Raw genomic sequence first — 15,127 nt, 5'->3', positions numbered from 1 at the left:
CCGCCCAAAACAGTCCAGTGGCACCTTTAAGACCAAGCTTTATTCAGGTACAAGCTCTCCCTCCTCTGCGAGGACAGATCTGCATGTGTGTCCCCCACCCCCCAATAGCTAGCAATCCAAAACAGTCCAGTGGAGCCTGAGCGGTGGGTGTTGCCTTCTGACACACTTCCGGTGATGTCAGGGGGTGTGACATATGCAAATAAGTCATGCTAATGAGTTATGCATTGAAGATGGTTCGCTTTTGTCCTTTCTGTTAAAGGAAATTCATAGTACCTCTTGGGACTATAATATTCGAACCAAAATAAGATCTATGGGCCTCTCCTTGGAGGAGCTAGCTTTTTCCTCTGAAGTGTATATCTTTAAAACAATCAAACAGAGGCTTTTAGATATTGAATTTCAAAAACTGCAGCCCTTTCATCCCCCTGTCTGCTCTTCAGCTACATTAAAACTTAAGAATGTTGTGGGATGTATTCCCCAGTATTTGTATAATCTTGATAGCCCTAGCCATCGAAGAGCTTTCTCCCTTGCATGAGTAAATGCCTTTCCATCAAAAATACTGTATGGTAGGTTTCAAAATATTCCTAAGCACGAACGGAGATGTGACTGCGGCTCTACCTCTCTTGATTCAATTGATCACATACTGTTAGACTGTTCGTTGCATGCATCTGCTAGGGAAAAATGGTTAAATACTTGGTTGCAGGGTAAACATCACCTTCCTAATAAATTAAATGTCAAATTCTATTGAATGATACAACAGTAGAGATTACTGTGGCAGTGGCCAATTTTTTAGTTAATGTGATAAGAGTAAAAAATGTGGGAAACTCCGTGTTATGATTTTATAATTATCTCAGACTTTTAGCTGATTGTGTTATTTACTGTCTCTGATTTTAATGTTGTATATGCCATTAAAGGTCTATTGACTGACTGATTGATTGATTGATTGATTGATTGACTTTCTATGGAAGAGCTGATGTCCCTTTACACTTTAAGGCTACGACCTATAAGGAAAAGGAGGGGTGGTTCCCTCCCCCTTCCCTGGCAAGCGGCTTCGAAGATTTGTTCTGGGTTTTTTTTTTCCCTTAAACTTGTTAAAAGGTTTAGAGGGCTGCTGAGAGGCTGTGGTTTTTCTCATTTGCAACTAAATAGAGTTGGACAAGGTACCGCCTCCATTTCACTGTGGATTATTTTATTTTTCTTCTTTTGGCATATTTTTGGGGAAGATCTAATTTTACCTTTTACTGATGGGAACACTATAACTAAGTTGAACTTTTGCTGGTTCTTTGCCCGAGATATTAAGTGTTATTAATGTTATTCCCCTTTCTTTTTTGGTGCATTAAATACAGTGAAAACATAAACAGTGAACAGAGTCCTTGGAATGTTTTGTCCTTTTTAAAATATCTCTGGCTAAAAATTATATATTTTGGACGATCCCAGTTTGAAGTAAAAATACCATCTTGGATTGTTTTTTATTTGACTTTTTACCTTTGGATTGTTGAACCTGTGGAATAGTGTCTTAAGTGTGCTGTAAAAGTTCTTATGTGAAGACCCTATTTTGGAATATAAATTTTTCCTGGATAACTGCTTTTGGCTTCTTCTTGGGTTCTGTTTTTTTTTTTTTTCCTGGCCAATTGTGGATTATTTGGTTCTTCTTGGATATTGTTGTTTTCTTTTTTGTTCTTTCCTTTTATTGGAATATTATGGATTATCTTCTGGATCACCTTAGTTTATGAAGGACTCTCTGTGGTTTATATATATAGATATATATTTTTTTCCTTGAGGAAAATGGTTTTAAATCCTTAAAGTGAAAGAAAACAGCTGGATCGTTAACTAAGGTATAAAACAGAGACAAACTTTAAGGAAGAGAGAAGAAAAAGGGAAATACCGTTAAACATCACTCCCGTGAGATAATACTTTGCATTTTATCCTCTTGCTTCTTAAGTGGGGGTTGCTGAGTCTACATTGTGAGATATTGTTTAAGCATGAAGTCTTCCTGTAGTAAAGTCAACAATTGATAAAAATATGCTTGATGAATGAAAATGTATACACACTAGAAAGCTGTGATATTGTAAACAATTAGATAAAACGTTTGTCTTAAGAGTGGGTTTTTTGGTCCAAAAATAATAATAATAAGAGGGTTTTTTACTGGAAGAAGGGAGGGGTGATTCTCTGCTGTGTATTGAAGCATTTAAACATGGCTAGTGGAACCAAGAAACTGCCTGGCCCATCCCCAGGACAAGTGAAATCTGTGGCAACTAGTCTGATTACAGATTACAGATAAGAAGCAATGTAAGGACTATTTTGAATGTACTTGGATATTTTGAAGCACACCCAGAGAAATAGATGGCCTTGGTCTTTTTAGATGCTGAAAAAGCCTTTGACAATCTTAGCTGGAACTTTATGTTAAAATGATTAACAATTTGGGACTGTGGAGAAGATTTTTATACAATGGTCAGAGCAATTTATACTAAACAGCAAGCAAAGATTCTGGTAAATAGGCATCTATCACAAAATATTGAAATACAAAAAGGAACCAGGCAAGGATGTCCGCTCTCCCCGTTACTTTTTATCTTTGCTCTTGAAACATTAAACAACACAGTGAGAAAAGATATTCAGATTAAAGGACTCAAAATAAAAGGAGAAGAATATAAACTACAAGCATTTGCAGATGACTTAGTATTCATTCTAGAAAATCCACTAGACTCTATTATTCCATTTATAAATTTATTACAAGAATATAGACAGGTAGCTGGCCTGAAAATCAATTTTAAGAAAACTAAAATATTGACACACAAAAATTGCACTAAAGACCAGATCCAACAACTACAAAGTATCTCAGGCATTGAAGTCCAAAAGAAAGTGAAATATTTAGGGATAACCCTGACAAATAGATATAGTTCTTTACTCCAGGATAACTATATGAAACTTCTGTCAGACATTAAGAAGGATTTGGAAAAATAGAAGGACCTCCAGATATCTTTTATGGGAAGAATAGCTGCTGTAAAAATGAATATTTTACCAAGACTTATCTTTTTATTTCAAACTATTCCAATTTTTAAAAATCAACAGTATTTTAAAGACCTGGACAAGCTTATAAAACAGTTTATATGGCAAGGGAAGAGACATAGAAAAAAAAATGAAAGCACTTCAAGATATGAAAGAAAGAGCAGGATTTGCTTTTCCAGTCTTTATATTACAAAGTGGCATCCTTGACATGGGTGAGAGAATAGATTATATTGGACAATTCAAGACTTTTGAAGCTAGAAGACCACAATTTATTACTTGGTTGGCATGCTTTTGCATGGTATGGTAGAGACAATACACATAAGTATTTTAAACAGCATATTCTTAGAAGGTCATTGTTGAAAATATGGGAAGAAATGAAAAGGCTCTATTATATAAAAATGCCAAAATGGGTCTCACCATTTGAAGCCTTCATGAATCCCAGATTATTTACAAAATACCCAATGTGGAGTTATGAAGATTTGTTAGACAACAAAAATAATCTAAAAACTCAGGATATTCTCTAAAAATAAGATACGGAATTGACTTGGTGGGAAAGAGCACAATTAGAATCTAGATATGTTAAGGATAAACAAATTGATTTTTACGAAAAGGCTATAGAACTGGATAAAGTATTGTTGTACACTGACAAAAAGCTTATTAAAAACTGTATGTAATGTTATTAGAAATGAAAACACAAGATGAGGTGGTTAAATGTTCAGTGATTAGATGAGCACAAAATTTGGGACATAATATTGAATTAGATTAATGGTGCAAAGTATTGAAAACAAATATAAAATATACCAAAGCTATTACACGTTTAAAATGTATATAAAATGTTTTATAGATGGTATATTACGCCAGACAGACTAGGAAAATTTTATCCTAATATGTCAAATGATTGTTGGAAATGTAAACAAAATGTTGGATCTTTTTTCATATATGGTGGACATGTGATAAAAGTAAAAACTATTGGGTCTGGATACATGAGATGTTACAAAAATATTAGAAACAAATATACCTTTTGTACCGGAATAGTTTTAATCTCTCCTTATATATAATTCTTTTTTCAAGTGGCAATGTTCCATGCACTCCCTCAGCCATTGGCCCGTCAGCTGCCACTCAAGAGTACTCGTGTGCCATTGGCCAGATGCTGGGTCTGTTCCCCACCCACTCCCCCTTCAGCCACTGTGCCCTGTCAGAATTACTGGCAAACGGCTTTCTCTCTTGACGAAGATGCTTTTCCTGTTTGCCTTCTGTGTGGGACTAACTTTCCCCTCAGTGGCTGTTGGTAGGTGCAACGAAATGGCAGTTACCTGTCTTTGTAAGATGGCTTTGGTTCTTTCTTTAAAATGTTCCCCCATAAGGTTTAATTGAGCTGTAGTTCTGGAGCGGGGCCTGCAGGGGTATCACTCACTGGGTTGAATGGGGCTTCATCATCTGCTGGCCTACAGTTCCCAGCTGCCCCAGGGCCAAAAAGTGCAGGAAAACAGGGACTGTCCCAACAGGCAGGGTGGCATCAATATAGACTGCAGCCCATCCAGGGAGGAGGCAGTCTTCGACCCTGGGAAGCAGCAGAAATTCAGCCATTCCACAGTCAGCTGGACTGGGGAATGAATGGAAGTTTCCCTGCTCTCTTGGGCAAGAGAGAGAGGCTGAAGTACAACCCGAGGCCAGTCCAAGGAATGATCCTATCTTGAGCCCACAACCTCCAGAGGTAGAGTATTGTGTGTAGGGGAAGAGGATTGGTGGCAGCAAAGTGAAGGAGTGAGATACGCCCACAGGACGGAGGTGGGAGGCAAACAGCTAAGTTGTAAACTGGAGCCCATTTTACCATGGTAGGCAATCAAGCTTGGTTCAGACAGAGGAAGGAATCCCTTTTCAGGCCTTTGTGAGGAACTCATTGGGGCCAGTCCTGACTAGAGTTGCCAGCTTCAGGTAGGGAGATTCCTGGAGATTTTGTGGTAGAGTCTATGGAAGCCAAGGTTTGGGGAGGGGAGAGACCTCAGGTGAACAGAATGCCATACAGCCCACCTTCCAAAGCAGTTATTTTCTCCCGGGGGTGGGTGGGGGAGATCTGTTGTCTGGAGTTCAGTTGTGATACCTGGTGATCTTCAGGCTCCACCTGGAGGTTGGCTGCCCTAGGCATAGCAGTCAGTGCTTCAGAGCAGGGTCTGCTAGATCCAGGTTCTTGCTGTAGAGGCTGAGTGGGTGATTTTGGACCAGTCACAGACTTTCAGCCTAACCTACCTCATAGGTAGTCAAAAGGGGTAGAGGAGAATGATGTAAGCTGCTTTGCAGAAAAAGACTACTTTTCCTCCTGGGAAACTATTGTTGCCAATCTCCAGGTGAGGGCTGGAGATCACTCAGAATTACAACTGCTCTCCAGATGGCAGAGATCAGTTCCCCTGGAGAAAATGCTAGCCTCTGTGGCAGTCAGGGCTTCAGAGCATGGAAGAGGCTGCAGGTGTCTGTGGGGGAAATGGAAAGCTGAAGAGTGAGGGGAAAATAAAGGTAGGTTGATAATTGGCTCAGAAGGAGATAGGGTTGCCAACTCCAGGTGGGAAATTCCTGGAGATTTGAGGGATGGAACCTGGAGAGGGTGAGATTTGAGGAGGGGTGGGACCACAGGCAGGTACAATGCCATAGACTCCAACCTCCCAAGCAGCCATTCCCTCCTGGGGAACCACTGTTGCCAATCTCAGGAGAGGGTTGGAGATTGCTCAGAATTACAACTGATTTCCAGGAGGGAGGGGGGAGGAGATGGAAAGCTGAAATCAGAGGGGCAGATAATGGCAGGTTAATGCTTGACTGGGAAGGAGATAGGGTTGCCAGCTCCAGGTTGGGAAATTCATGGAGATTTGAGGGGTGGAGCCTGGAGTGGGTGAAGTTTGAGGAAGGGTGGGACCTCAGACAGGTACAATGCCATAGACTCCACCCTCCAAACCAGCCATTTCCTCCTGGGTAACAGTTGTTGCCAATCTCCATGTAAAGGCTGGAGCCCACTCAAAATTACAACTGCTCTTCAGGTAGCAGTGATCAGCTCCTTTGGAGAAAATGGTGGACTTTGTGTCATTATACCCTGCTGAGGTTGCCACAGCACATTGACACTGAGTGCCCAAGGCCTTGGCACTTTCCCAAAGCCTCTTTCTAGAGCTCGTTGTATTTATTTCCAAAATGGGCCTTATTCCTACTATTTTAATAATTCAATATTTTAATGTTAAAGTTTTATATTTGTTTTTTGTTTTTATGTTGTTTTACATTATTGGTTTTAATGTTGTAAGTTGCCATGAGGCCCTTCAAGTGAGCAGTGATTAAAAGAATCTAATGAGTATTGTTATAGGCTGGGATCCAGAAGACTCCAAAAGGGCAACCCTAAACTGGGTCAAGGGGCAAGAACATCTGCCTGATACGTTTTTAAAATGAGGATAGGTTTTTCCTTCATCCTTTAATACCCATGTGTATGTATTGAAATGATATAATATGGATAAACTATTATTCCAAATTGTCCCTTGCTATCATGTCCTTTGTATAAACAGCACATACTTTTCCCAAGATATTTACCCAAATGTTTTGTATGTTCCCCAGGCAATATGGCAAATAAATCCTAAAGGTTTTTGAGATAGAAACAATATATATTTTGGCATATTGAAGTAGCCAGTGTATACTGTCTCTTTCCCATATCTTCATGTATGTTCAGTTGATAGTTCTGTGCATCTCCTACATTTATAACTGGGCTAGATATGCCAGTGTAAAACACCCACATATTTTCAAATGATATTCTTTTCATTTTTCATTCCCGTTATAACACTAGAACGAACACATTTTGGGTAATTCTGTATGCTTTCCAGCACTTGAATAAACTCATTTACATTGCCATTTTCTTCCTCCATCAGGAACTACTCCACTATTTATTCTGTATTAATCTTGCCATTCTCTGCTGGCAACTTAAAATAGAGAGGAATGCTCAGATTTCACTTAAATTCATCTCACTTTTCTTATTCAGTCAAAGGTAGCTCTAGAGAAAGAGACAATTCATCCATCAGCAATTCTCTATTTTCTTCAAAACAAGAAATGAAAGAGAGGGGGAAAAATACATTCAGCACTAGTGAGCAGCGATTGCGCTTTCAATGTAGCATATTAAATATCTGAATGGAGGGGAAACCAGCAATAACACAAAAAGAAAGAAAACCCACCCCAGTTAATTGAGTCTTTTATGAGCTTTGGTTTCACCCAGCTGATACTTCTAGTAGATAATTATTTCGCAAACCAGATCTCCATCAGAGGGTAAAGGTGCCATGTGTGTATTTGGGGGGACAGTACAGAGAGTCAGAGAAGGTAAAATAATACATTGATGGATCTGTGATTGTAGGAAAGACATTGTAGGAAAGAGTTTCAGTTCAATTGTTGTGCCCGTCTCCATTTTATGTTTCCTCCAGGATGAACTTCTTCTCTTGCTGTGATCTCAGTGGGCTTTATAGTCTATTATTCCAGTAATAGTAAGCAATGCAAAGACAAGCAAGAGTAGAAAAAGTGCTAGTAGCACTGGCAAAGCCAATCCCATTAGCCCTGATAATTACTGTTGGTACATAATACGACCCTGAGCCAAATTGATCACACAGGGGTGCTTGCTAATGGCTTTGTCAGTCTGAGTGCCACATGCTTCGGTGCAGAAATAAAAGGCTGCATTTTTGTGCAGACAGTTCTTAGCACAGCAGGGGTGAGATGCCAAACACCACTTTTCAGCTTTTCTTGACTGAAGGACTAATATTAACATAAACAAATGAAAACAAACAGCATTAAAACTAATCTGAAAGCTTTAGAGCTGACTTAAGGTTTCAAAACATTTTCATGTTAACACCCCGCCCCCCAAAAAAATAATTTCCATAGCAATCCCCAGTGTCGTCCTAACTTTTGTTCCATTATTTTAGCTGTGCATATGAGGGAATTGACCATTTCTTTTACAACCTTTAAACATGAGAGGTAAAGGTAAAGGTTCCCTTGCTCGAAAGCCAGTCGAATCCGACTCTAGGGTTGCGGTGCTCATCTCCGTTTCAAAGCCGAAGAGCCAGCACTGTCTGAAGACGTTTCCGTGGTCATGTGGCCGGCATGACTAAACACCTAGGCACACGGAATGCTGTTACCTTCCCACCTAAGTGGTACCTATTTATCTACTTGCAATTTCTTGCTTTTGAACTGCTAGGTTGGCAGGAGCTGGAACTAGAGATAGGAGCTCACGCCATCATGCGGCACCCGGGTCTCGAACTGCTGAGCTACTGACCTTCCACAGCCTGCAGTTCAGCGTCTTAACCACTTGAGCCACCGCAGCTCCTAACCATGAGAGACAAAGGGGTAAATGAAAAAGAATGTTGCTATCTTGCTGATATCCTTAGGTCACCTAATGTTTAGAAGAAGTACAGAGTATGGGCGATTCATACACAATCCCATAAAAAACAATGGAATTGCACATGAAGCTTACAGGTGTGGGAAAGAGACCAAGTCAAAAGGTTTAGCAGCAAACCAGCCAGACATGGAGCTCTATGCTAAGAAAGGAGAATTGGGGGAAGGGGATGAGTTCATTTTTCTCCTCCCCAAACCCTGTCCGCCCCAGGCTCCACTCCCAAAATCTCCAAAAATTTCCCAACCCAGAGTTGACCAACCCTATGGCATCTCCATGTACGCCGCCTTGAGCCAGTCTGTCCCGGCAAGGTGGGATATAAATTGAAAATAATAAATAATAATAACAATGAATAATAACCCAGAATCAGAGCAATCTAAAATTGTAATCATCCAAGTAGGAGCCCAGAAGTCTAAATCTAGGTCATACAGTTCACCACATAATCATACATACTCATACTAAACAACAAACTCAATGAATACTACCAGTGGCCCCATCTTCTCAAGTAATGCTTTTCCTCAAAGCTGCACCAGAATCACTTTCAAAAGCTACACACCTAGCAGCTCCATGCTCTCAAAGCTCACTGTGAATCACCATCAAGTATGAACCAGGCCTCAGTGGAAACTATTCAGGAGATAGAAGTTGTTATCCTGTGACGGACAAGTTCTCATGTTAAGGCACCATTATTCCAATACCCACCACAGGGGCATTTATTGTGCCTGTTTGTTTATTTACTTTATTTATTGTCTGCAATTCTCACTAAGACTCAAGTATCTTGTCAATTGTATCCTTCCTTATATTATAAAAGCAACTTGGGGTGGCAAGATTTGATGCGTGGCAAAATCAGTTGGCGGCTGGAACTGTCACTCAGAATGTGCTGTCTGCATTGGCTGGATGCATTGCGGGGTACCACCCAGAGAGGCCCCCACCACCGTCCCACCCTCAGTTTACATGGAGACCCCGGACAAGATGGACCCTCCGCCAGCTGCAGGCAGCACGGTCCCGGCTGGCCTCATCGTGGCCTGCTGGCTCCCTCCGCCCCCAACCTGAGCCCGCCTGGCCTGCGCTGCTGCCGCCTTCCTTCCAGACTCCAGCCGTGGCCTCCTCACGCCTCCCTCCCATGGCTGCCCAATTGTGTAAAAGCTGTGGAGAGCTGGGCCCCGGCCAGAAGAAGGTCGAAGAGGGAGACGAGCAAAAACTGCCGCGGCCTGCCTTGTTATGGGCTCCTCTCTGTTGCCACCTTCGCTCGGCCCGGCCAGCAGCATGATGACTCTGACAGGAGGGGAGGGAGGTGTGGCAACTTTGCATCAGCCCCACACCACCTGCTGCCTGCCTGTCTTCACCTCCCGTTCCCTTCTGAGGCCAGTGGGAGGGCTGAGTGCCATGAGGCCTCTCCTTCGATGGACCGCCGCCCGTTGCCAGCCCATCTGAGGCCGGTGGGAGGCCTCAGGGAGGGACCAGTGCTGTGAGACTTCTCGCCTGTTGGCGCGCTTGCTGTCACCGGCCCCATCCAGCTGAGAGGACAGACACTCCAGTGACTCTGTCACTGGGGGTGGGGAGAGCCGCCATGAGGGAAGGGATGAGGCCGGGCAGCCTGGCCCGCTGGGCTCTCGTGGGCGAGGGGGAAGGGATGAGGCTGGTGACTCTGCGGCTGTCACTGGGGGTGGGGAGAGCCGCAGCGAGGGAGGGGGCAAAGCCAGGCGGCCTGGCTTGCCAGGGCCTCGAACAGGGGGGGGGAGAAACGATGAGCCCTGTGAGTCTGGCAAAGCTCATGCCGCTGGGGGCAGGGAGAGCAGTGGTGACAGGAGGGACGAGGCCGGCTGCCATGGCCTGACAGTGCCTCGAATGGATGAGAGGGGAGGAGAAATGTCGGTGAGTTTGTTGCTGGGGGCAGGGAGGGCCGTGGCGAGAGAAGGGATGAGGCCGGGCATCCTGGGCCACTGAGGCCTTGAAGGGGGGAGAAGGACAAGGCTGGATGGCCTCACCCACAGGGCCTCAAGCGGGGGGCGGGAGAATGAGGCCTAGCACCCTGGGCCCCCACCGCCTTAAAGTGGGGGGGAACAATGAGCCTTACTGACCTGGCCTGCCAGGGCCTCGAACGGGGGGGGGGGATGACAAGGCCTGGTGCCCTGGCCCACCGGGCTCTCGGACGGGGGGGAAGAGACAAGGGGAGTCACGGCCAGGTGGCCTGGCTAGAGACCGTTGTGTTTATTATCACAATGGGCCTTATCCTTAGTTTAGTATATTGCTCTGACCTGGATGGCTCAGGCTAGCCCAGTTTTGTAACGTCTTGAAAGCTAAGCAGGGTTGGCCCTGGTTAGCTACTTGGATGGGAGACCATCAAGGAAGTCCAGGGTTGCTACACAGAGGCAGGCAATGGCAAACCTCTTCTGTACCTTTCTTGTCTTGAAAACCCTGCAGGGTTGCCATAAATTGACTGCAACTTGACAGTAATCCCCACCACGACAATTGGTATAATATATTGTTTACACAGACAGATATATACCGTACCAATAAGAGATATCTCTGAGCAAAGGGAACTCTAGTGCTGCACTGAGACATCACAGACAAATTGGGACTTCTTTACGATGAGAATGAACCTAGATTATTGTCGAGCTCATGTGATCCCTTTCCTGCACACAGAGGTACAAATAAGTATTGCCTAGTCTAGAAAGCGATCGATATAACTTCAGTTTGATGTGATATTTGAATGCAAGCACTTCAGCAAATTGGAGTTTGTTTCTTTTCAGCGAGCCAGGATTCTAAACCAGGAAGTGATTCTTGAGGTCACAGGAAGAAACAAACCCTTGTTTGTCGAAGTGGAGATATTTGGATATTGCAACAAAATGAAGTTGGATCAAAGCCTTCTTAAACCTGGAAGGCATCAATGTATCACCTCAGCTACAGTACTTTGCAGTAACAGCAGTTCACATGTTCATCTGTAATAGTGCAGAGACGTACATACTTATATGGATCAGTGGTTAGAGGATTCATAAAGATAGATCCAGGTGGGCAGCTGTGTTGGTCGGAAGCAGTAGAACGAATTTTGAGTCCAGCAACACCTTTAAGACCAACAAAAGTCTATTCAAGGTATGAGCTTTCATGTGCATGCACACTTCCTCAAATATATTGAAATGGAAGTTAACAGTTCATATATATAGGAAGATGCCTCTACACAGGTGAAAAGCAAATTATCATACAACTTAATGATGATGTTTTGACATATGCAAAGACTAAACAGCAATAACAACTTAAGTTCATTCAGTCACTATTTGTTTGGATTTAATTAGGGGGGAAACAGTGAAGTAATAACTAGGTCAAAATAGGAGATAGATGTGTAAAAGTATCCTTCTAAGAGTAATAAACTCTGACTCTGTTGTTGCACTCCATTCCTCTCCTTTCAAGCATGGAGTTAACTAACAATATCTTTTTCTTAGAGGTGGGTTACAGTGTTAGGTCAGAAAAATATATTCCATTAGTCATTGCATTACATTCACTATTCCATTATACTATCCCAAAAAAGAAATACACTAAAATACAGAGGATGTATAGGATCCATGAATACAGGTCTTTCAGTACAGTCAGTAACTGATGCACTGTTGTTCAGTTTGAAACTTTTCTATACCATTCCAAGGAAGCTATTCATGGGCAGATTTCCTTATGTTTCAAAGGATGTGTAATCCCATATCAATGATCATGTAACATGTTTGCAGTTTTAAAAAAAAGCAAACTAGGAGACTGCTGACAATAAAAGACAATTTTTTTGCTACTTACTTAAAATTATGTTCTCAGAGTCCTAGACAAATGAACACCCTATCAACAGTAAACGTTACAGTTCAAAATTAGGGATTCTAAATGTGTTTGTTAAGTTTTGCAATGACAATTGGTGTGTTTATCACTAAATGAATACAATGTGCAAGTCATTTGTTCTGCTTCACAGAAATGAGACAGGTCCTGATAAAGTCAACAGGGATCATTGTGAGACGTGTCTGTTCAGAATCTTATTAGGTACATTATTGTGGCTGAAAGATGCACATGCTGTCAGGTGAATGTAATAACCCTGGTGGTTTATTATCTGCAAAAGGTAGAAAATGAAGGCCGATGCAGTTTTTGATCAAATTTGGATCAAAAGGGCTTCTCACTACAACACCCATGAAGCCATGACTGCCTTGAAAACATTCAGGACAGATACAAAGCATCCTGAAGTAATTCAACCAAGTAATTAGCTGTGAATTTGCATATGCTAACAACTGACAGTCAGGTTACTTCTTACATCTAATGTGAAAGCCAGAGAAAAAAAAACAATATGAGAATCTTTAAAAAGCTTACAGTGCAATCCTAAACAGTTATATCTTTCAAAATTCATTTGAAGTCAATGGATTTTAAAGGGTATCACTCTGGTTAGGGCAGTAGGGTGGTGCTGTTATTTCACTTGCTACATCTCAGTTGCCTTGACCTGGATAGCCCAGGCTAGTGGGTTCTTGTCAGATCTCAGGAGCTAAGCAAGGTTGAGCCTGGCTAGTATTTGGATGGGAGACTTTCAAGGAATACCAGGGTCATGACAAGGAGACAGGTGGTGGCAAAACACCTCTGACCATCTCTTGTCTTGAAAACCCTATGGGGTCGCCATAAGTAAGCTGTGACTTAATGGCAAAAAAACCACAACACTCAATTGTCTTGCAGTTGTGACTGACCAAAAGGATTTAGGGCAATCCTCCAACTTAATTTTACCACAAGCAAATGCCCAAAAGCTGAACACTGAGCCCTTACCAAAGGCAAGGCTGTGCATCGCCGGTAGAAGGATCCTGTGGCAGAAAGGCAGCTAGCAGGGGTGTGCACACAAAAAAACACTGCTGTTTTTCAGGTTCAGGTATATAGAACCTCAAAAATATCAGTATTTCCTGATATTCACTAAGCCAATATCAGTTTGGTATTGGGATTTGGGAAATATTCAGGATTGCTGAATTTTTTTCAGTTCCATTATAGGCTATAATGGAGAATTGAGCCTGGGGTATCTTGGGCTCTGGGGGGTGTTGTTTCTTGAGGTAGAGGCACCACATTTGCAGCATAGCTGCTGATGCCTCTCTTCAAAAAAATAAACCCAAGTTTGAAAAAGATTGGACCAGGGGGTCCAATTCTATGAGCCCCAGAAAAAAGGCTTCCAAAGGAGGAAGGAAAGGCATTTAAAAGGATGTGGTCTCTTTAAATGCTTTCTCCAAGCCATGGCATGACTCCACACTGTGGTGAGTGGACTCCATTGAAAAAAAACTACAGTCCTTTTAAATGCCTGAGACTCCACTTGCTGCCACACACAGACTTGAGTGGGAGGCTTCTCCTGCCTGGCAATTTAAACCACGGGCCAGGAGAAGCTGGCCCCAGTATCTGCATGTGGTGGGGAGGTCTCTTGCTGCTGCATGCAGACCTAGGAAGCTTCTCTGCTCCATCGTTTAAACTTCAGGATCTGCATGCACAGGGGAGCTCCTGCTATCCCCTCCGATACTGGCCTGGTTCCTCTTTGCAGCTCAGTTGAAACAGAGCTGCAAGAGAAGCCAGCAGGCCCCAGCCAAGGTGGCACAGAGCTGTCAGCTCCACACCACCCCAGCTGATCCTCTTTGCAGCTTGGAGCTGCAAGAAAGGATCAGCTGGGGTGGCATAGGGCCAACAGCTCCACATCACCTCGGCTGGGGCTGACTTGCATTATAATTGTCACCCGAATAAAAGCCAGGGAAAAATGGCTTTTTTCAGGCTCAGCTGTATTGGTAGCCAAATACAGATCTCTGATATATTCGGCTTAATTAATACCCGAAAAATACCAATAAGGTATTTTTCGAGTATTTATTTGGCTCTGTTTATACTGAGCACGTACCCTTGGCAGCTAGCACAAGTTTGGAAACAAGCTCCTCATACGGATTTCACGTACCATTTGCAGACTCCATGACTTGTGGAACAGAAATGTTGAGTTTAAGTATGGCAGCCCCCTTGAGGTTAGTAGTCAGTATTGTTTTTACTGTGCTTGAAACTAGGAATGGGCATGAATCAGCTCATGAACTAAGGTTTGTCACTAATTTTGGCTGTTTCATGGCTGAGAACTCTCCTGATCGTGAATTTCTCTCCCCTGTTGGGGTTTGGGTGTTAGGTGGACTCAGGGCTCTGAGCCACCCCATCTCTCTGCTTTCACTGAGTAGTGGGGCTTAGCTACTGGGTGCCCTGACTGAGGACCCACATTTTATACCCTCCTGATTGTGAACTCCTCTCCCCTGCTGGGGTTTGGGTGTTAGGTGATTTTAAATACTGGGTTCTGGACACATTGGAGTGATCAGCTCTAGCTTATTTAGTGATTTCACGAACACAACAAGGACACCCAGCAGGGTTTGAGCCCTGCTTATAAAGCATACAAACACCCCACCCCACACACAACCATTCCCAAGGATAGGCTATTTACATCACACTGCTTATCTATAGGTCAATTCCAGGATCCTGGTCAGCTATTGTTCTTGGGGAGTATGCTCCCCCAGTTCAAGGTCCACATTCAGGGATGGCTTAGGCTCAATACATAACAGGTGAACTCAGGGCTCGTGGCCACGCAAGAGAGGTCTGGCCAGATGACAGCCTTGTGTGACCAGTATTCCAGGGAATTGGCGTCAGCGGGCTCAGGGGACTTGATGAGGTACTCCTTCTCCATCACCTCTGCTGAATCCTCTGCCATTGCACACCTGGCATCCCCACCAT

The sequence above is a fragment of the Gekko japonicus genome, unplaced genomic scaffold (genome assembly GCF_001447785.1).
Source record: "Gekko japonicus isolate JY-2015 unplaced genomic scaffold, Gekko_japonicus_V1.1 scaffold113, whole genome shotgun sequence".
In the NCBI taxonomy this organism is placed as follows: domain Eukaryota; kingdom Metazoa; phylum Chordata; class Lepidosauria; order Squamata; family Gekkonidae; genus Gekko; species Gekko japonicus.
The sequence above is the reverse complement of the archived record's forward strand: the minus strand, read 5'-3'. Positions refer to the sequence as shown.